Source organism: Panthera uncia (genome assembly GCF_023721935.1).
Source record: "Panthera uncia isolate 11264 chromosome A3 unlocalized genomic scaffold, Puncia_PCG_1.0 HiC_scaffold_11, whole genome shotgun sequence".
Lineage (NCBI taxonomy): Eukaryota > Metazoa > Chordata > Mammalia > Carnivora > Felidae > Panthera > Panthera uncia.
This window is the reverse complement of record NW_026057578.1, coordinates 58,204,649-58,211,127: the sequence shown is the minus strand read 5'-3', so window position 1 is coordinate 58,211,127 and position 6,479 is coordinate 58,204,649.

Here is a 6,479-nt window from a genome sequence, read left to right as displayed (position 1 = left end):
TGGTTCATGTGCCCAAGATTAGGAACCCATTCCAGCCTTTGCACTGGCCAGAAAGATGCAACACAAAAGTGAGATTCATCTCTCCTAGCCAATTTTGAAAAACATGAAACTCCCTCAGTCTTCTCCAGGTATTTATTTATATTTTTTCTACAGTTTTGCTTAATATGGAGAACTTGCTTTGTCTTAGCCCAAAGAGACCTAGAAATACTCCTTTCAATTATATTTTAAGCCAACCTGATCATATAAATGGAATTCAGAGTATCCTGATATATAGCAAGTCTCAGCAGAAAATCAGAAAAGAGAAGAAAAAATATCAAGTATATCAGGTAGATAGAAAATTTATGTGTATTAATTATTTTTAGTCTTAAGTGAAGTAGAAAGGAGAAAAAATAAACTAGAAGAAAAGAGGTGAACAAAATCATTGAGAGAAGTTTTGATTATAAAATAAGACTTAGGTAGCAGATTTTATATACCTAAAGGCTGAGCCAAATAAATATTCAGCCATGCAGCACATCATGCAACAGCAGTGAGAGCAAGGAAGGTACAGGCCACAAATGAATGAGGCATTAATGAAACATTAAAAGCCTCTTCTCACTGGATAGTCAGTACAAGATGTGCTGAAGCATAAAGATGTGCAATTTCATAAATAGTATGGCTAAACAAGTGGGTGGAAAAAACACTCAAACCCGTGTAACTCGTGAAGATATTGTAAAAGATTTTATGAAATGCCTTGGGAAAAAAATATGGCAATCTACTCATGGATGTTGGTGGGCAATTTTGTGCACATTTATAGTTCTACATTAGTTTTCCTCTTCTAAATCTTTCACTTTGTTGTTTAATAAAAGGGGGGGTTGGGGGACCAAACAAACAAAAAGCACACGAAAGTGGGGTGCCTGGGTGGCTCAGTCGGTTAAGTGTCTGACTTTGGCTCAGGTCATGATTTCACCATTCGTGAGTTTGAGCTTTGCATTGGGCTCTGTGCTGACAGCTCAGAGCCTGCAGCCTGCTTCAGATTCTGTGTCTCCCTCTCTCTCTGTGTCCCTCCCCTTCTTGTGCTCTTTCTCTCTCTCTCAAAAATAAATAAACATTAAAAAAAAAACACACAAAAAAGAGGGAGGAATGGAGGAGAGAGAATCTATAAAAAATACAATTGGGAATTTCTTTCTATTTGAGATAACAAAAGAAAAGGATCTAGGGATCATAGTGAACCCCCCCCACACACACACACAAATTAAGGCAGCATTACAGTGTACTTAGATAAAATGTTAGTGTATTTGCTGTTGTGGCTAAGAACAAGAATACAGTGTGTTTTAGAAAGAGCATTGGACTGGAACCAGGAGTTACTAGAAATGACTGCCATGCACATTGTGTTAACAAAGATTCTATGGTTCTGTTAAGACTCAGTGGGAAGTAGTACAGGACTGATTTCTGCCAGAGATTACTGGTGCATATTAGATAAACCAGTAAGTTCATTCATATTGCTATGAAAAAGCTCTGGGAATCTGGATATTTTTTCTAATTTATTTAAGCCTAAATTTCCTCATCTATAAAACAACGAGGACAAACAAAATAATCTCTTCCATGAGGCTCTGAGGGAACCTGGGAGCACAGCTGGGTTGGGACAGGATGGCCACTGTCACTGCTGGATTCCATGATCAAGTGAAGTATCCAGAACGAGGGTCAAATCAAGTCTATCTACCTGAAAAGGCCACATTCAGGCTCTGGAAAGGCCAACATAAACGCCATGTCTGAGCTGGAATTAAGGTTTGGATCTCAGAGTCAAAAATTCCAACTCAAGACTTAAGGTCAGAGTAATACAGTTTGAAAAAAATAAATAAGAGGGAGGAATTCTTATTGAAGCAAAATCCTGGTGTCATCCTAATTCTCTCTCTTCTTTAAATTCCCTCCTAAAATGGACAGGAAAATCAGGCCAGCAAAAGAAAACCCATGGATCACATCTTTAATAAGACTAAGTGACAAGATATCCCACAAGACCTAAAACATGTATAAGTAGGACAAAGCATCTGCCAACAAAAAGACCTTCGCAGGTCCCGCAAGAGATGTGCAGCTTGCAGAAGGGAGGGAAGAGCACAAGGAGGGACCCCACTTGCATGGAAACCTCTGCAAGTGCTTCTGAAAACAACTGGCAAAATGGAAGTAACCTCTGCAGGTTCCTGTGTGGGTGTGAATGCAGAAGGCCACGGGAATCTGCTGAGTGGCAGTGGGAAGATCAGAGAGTGCCCCATTCCTTTGACAAAATCTCCCTTCCAGAAGTACAATGAAGCAACTGCAAGTATTAAGTCAGATTGGCAGAGTCAGAACTAGGGCGCTGATACTGAAATATGAAAAAAGGCAAAAAAGCCAGATCGCAAGAGGCCATTTTTTGTTGCTTCCTGGTAACAACAAAGGAAAAAGGCTTTGAGCAACGAAGCTAGGAAAACTACCCTGAACCATCCCACCTTGTACACTGGACTCTCCCTAAAGTACAGGAAAATGCTCCTTATTTAAACATTATCAGCAACAAAAAAAGAATTGTGATTTAATTCTATATAAAGACCTATGAATAAAAATAGAGCCTAAAATAATATGACAGAACTGAAATAATAAATATCTTGTGTAGGTTTGGGGCACCTGGGTGGCTCAGTCAGTTAAGCGTCTGGCTTCAGCTCAGGTCATGATCTCACAGATCATGGGTTCAAGCTCCGTGTCGGGCTCTTGCTGACACTCGGAGCTTGGAGCCTGCTTTGGATTCTGTGTCTCCCTCTCTCTGCCCCTCCCCTGCTTGTGCTGGCTCTCTCCCTCTCTCTCTCAAAAATAAACATTAAAAAAATATCTTGGGTAGTTTAAAATATATGTCTAGGAGAGTTACTAGGAAGATGGCGGCATAGGAGGACACTGGGCTCACCGTGCGTCCTGCTGATCACTTAGATTCCACTTACACCTGCCTAAATAACCCAGAAAACTGCCAGAGGATTAGCAGAACGGAGTCTCCGGAGCCAAGCGCAGACGAGAGGCCCACAGAAGAGGGTAGGAAGGGCGGCGAGGCGGTGCGCGCTCCACGGACTGGCAGGAGGGAGCCGGGGCAGAGGGGCGGCCCGCCGGCCAAGCAGAGCCCCCGAGTCTGGCAGGCAAAAGCGGAGGGGCCTGACGGACTGTGTTACTGTGTTCCGACAGCAAGCGCGACTTAGCATCTGGGAGGTCACAAGTTAACAGCTCTGCTTGGAAAGCGGGAAGGCTGGAGGACAAAGGGAGGGAGAGTTGCTGAGCCCCTGGATGTCAGAGCTCAGTTTGGCGGGGAACAAAGGTGCTCGACAGCGCCATCTCCCTCGCCCATCCCCCAGCCAAAATCCCAAAGGGAACCAGTTCCTGCCAGGGAACTTGCTCGCGCAGCGCAAACACCCAACACTGTGCTTCTGCGGAGCCACCCCTCTGGCAGCGGGTCTGACTCCCTCCCGCTGCCACAGGGCCCCTCCTGAAGTGGATCACCTAAGGAGAAGCGCCCCTCCTGCCCCCATGCACCTTGCCTACCCACCCCAGCTAATACGCCAGATCCCCAGCACCACAAGCCTGGCAGTGTGCAAGTAGCCCAGACGGGCCACACCACCCCACAGTGAATCCCGCCCCTAGGAGAGGGGAAGAGAAGGCACACACCAGTCTGACTGTGGCCCCAGGGGTGGGCTGGGGGCAGACATCAGATCTGACTGCGGCCCCGCCTACCAACTCCAGTTATACACCACAGCACAGGGGAAGTGCCCTGCAGGTCCGCACCACTCCAGGGACTATCCAAAATGACCAAACGGAAGAATTCCCCTCAAAAGAATCTCCAGGAAATAACAACAGCTAATGAACTGATCAAAAAGGATTTAAATAATATAACAGAAAGTGAATTTAGAATAATAGTCATAAAATTAATCGCTGGGCTTGAAAACAGTATAGAGGACAGCAGAGAATCTCTTGCTACAGAGATCAAGGGACTAAGGAACAGTCAGGAGGAGCTGAAAACCACTTTAAACGAGATGCAAAATAAAATGGAAACGTCCACGGCTCGGATTGAAGAGGCAGAGGAGAGAATAGGTGAACTAGAAGATAAAATTATGGAAAAAGAGGAAGCTGAGAAAAAGAGAGATAAAAAAATCCAGGAGTATGAGGGGAAAATTAGAGAACTAAGTGATACACTAAAAAGAAATAATATAAGCATAATTGGTATCCCAGAGGAGGAAGAGAGAGGGAAAGGTGCTGAAGGTATACTTGAAGAAATAATAGCTGAGAACTTCCCTGAACTGGGGAAGGAAAAAGGCATTGAAATCCAAGAGGCACAGAGAACTCCCTTCAGACGTAACTTGAATCGATCTTCTGCACGACATATCATAGTGAAACTGGAAAAATACAAGGATAAAGAGAAAATTCTGAAAGCAGCAAGGGATAAACGTGCCCTCACATATAAAGGGAGACCTATAAGACTCGTGACTGATCTCTCTTTTGAAACTTGGCAGGCCAGAAAGGCATGGCAGGAGATCTTCAATGTGATGAACAGAAAAAAATATGCAGCCAAGAATCCTTTATCCACCAAGTCTGTCATTTAGAATAGAAGGAGAGATAAAGGTCTTCCCAAACAAACAAAAACTGAAGGAATTCGTCACCACTAAACCAGCCCTACAAGAGATCCTAAGGGGAATCTGTAAGACAAAGTACCAGAGACATCACTACAAGCATAAAACATACAGACATCACAATGACTCTAAACCCGTATCTTTCTATAATAACACTGAATGTAAATGGACTAAATGCGCCAACCAAAAGACATAGGGTATCAGAATGGATAAAAAAACAAGACCCATCTATTTGCTGTCTACAAGAGACTCATTTTAGATCTGAGGACACCTTTAGATTGAGAGTGAGGGGATGGAGAACTATTTATCATGCTACTGGAAGCCAAAAGAAAGCTGGAGTAGCCATACTTATATCAGACAAACTAGACTTTAAATTAAAGGCTGTAACAAGAGATGAAGAAGTGCATTATATAATAATTACAGGGTCTATCCATCAGGAAGAGCTAACAGTTATAAATGTCTATGCACCGAATACGGGAGCCCCCAAATATATAAAACAATTACTCATAAACATAAGCAACCTTATTGATAAGAATGTGGTAATTGCAGGGGACTTTAACACTCCACTTACAGAAATGGATAGGTCATCTAGACACACAGTCAATAAAGAAACAAGGGCCCTGAATGATGCATTGGATCAGATGGACTTGACAGATATATTTAGAACTCTGCATCCCAAAGCAACAGAATATACTTTCTTCTCGAGTGCACATGGAACATTCTCCAAGATAGAGCATATACTGGGTCACAAAACAGCCCTTCATAAGTATACAAGAATTGAGATCATACCATGCATACTTTCAGCCCACAATGCTATGAAGCTTGAAATCAACCACAGGAAAAAGTCTGGAAAACCTCCAAAAGCATGGAGGTTAAAGAACACCCTACTAACGAATGAGTGGGTCAACCAGGCAATTAGAGAAGAAATTAAAAAATATATGGAAACAAAAGAAAATGAAAATACAACGATCCAAATGCTTTGGGATGCAGCGAAGGCAGTCCTGAGAGGAAAATACGTTGCAATCCAGGCCTATCTCAAGAAACAAGAAAAATCCCAAATACAAAATCTAACAGCACACCTAAAGGAAATAGAAGCAGAACAGCAAAGGCAGCCTAAACCCAGCAGAAGAAGAGAAATAATAAAGATCCGAGCAGAAATAAACAATATAGAATCTAAAAAACGGTAGAGCAGATCAACGAAACCAAGAGTTGGTTTTTTGAAAAAATAAACAAAATTGACAAACCTCTAGCCAGGCTTCTCAAAAAGAAAAGGGAGATGACCCAAATAGATAAAATCTTGAATGAAAATGGAATTATTACAACCAATCTCTCAGAGATACAAACAATTATCAGGGAATACTATGAAAAATTATAGGCCAACAAATTGGACAACCTGGAAAAAATGGACAAATTCCTAAATACCCACACTCTTCCAAAACTCAATCAGGAGGAAATAGAAAGCTTGAACAGACCCATAACCAGCGAAGAAATTGAATCGGTTATCAAGAATCTCCCAACAAATAAGAGTCCAGGACCAGATGGCTTCCCAGGGGAGTTCTACCAGACATTTAAAGCAGAGATAATACCTATCCTTCTCAAGCTATTCCAAAAAATAGAAAGGGAAGAAAAACTTCCAGACTCATTCTATGAAGCCAGTATTACTTTGATTCCCAAACCAGACAGAGACCCAGTAAAAAAAGAGAACTACAGGCCAATATCCCTGATGAATATGGATGCAAAAATTCTCAATAAGATACTAGCAAATCAAATTCAACAGCATATACAAAGAATTATTCACCATGATCAATTGGGATTCATTCCTGGGATGCAGGGCTGGTTCAACATTCGCAAATCAATCAACGTGATACA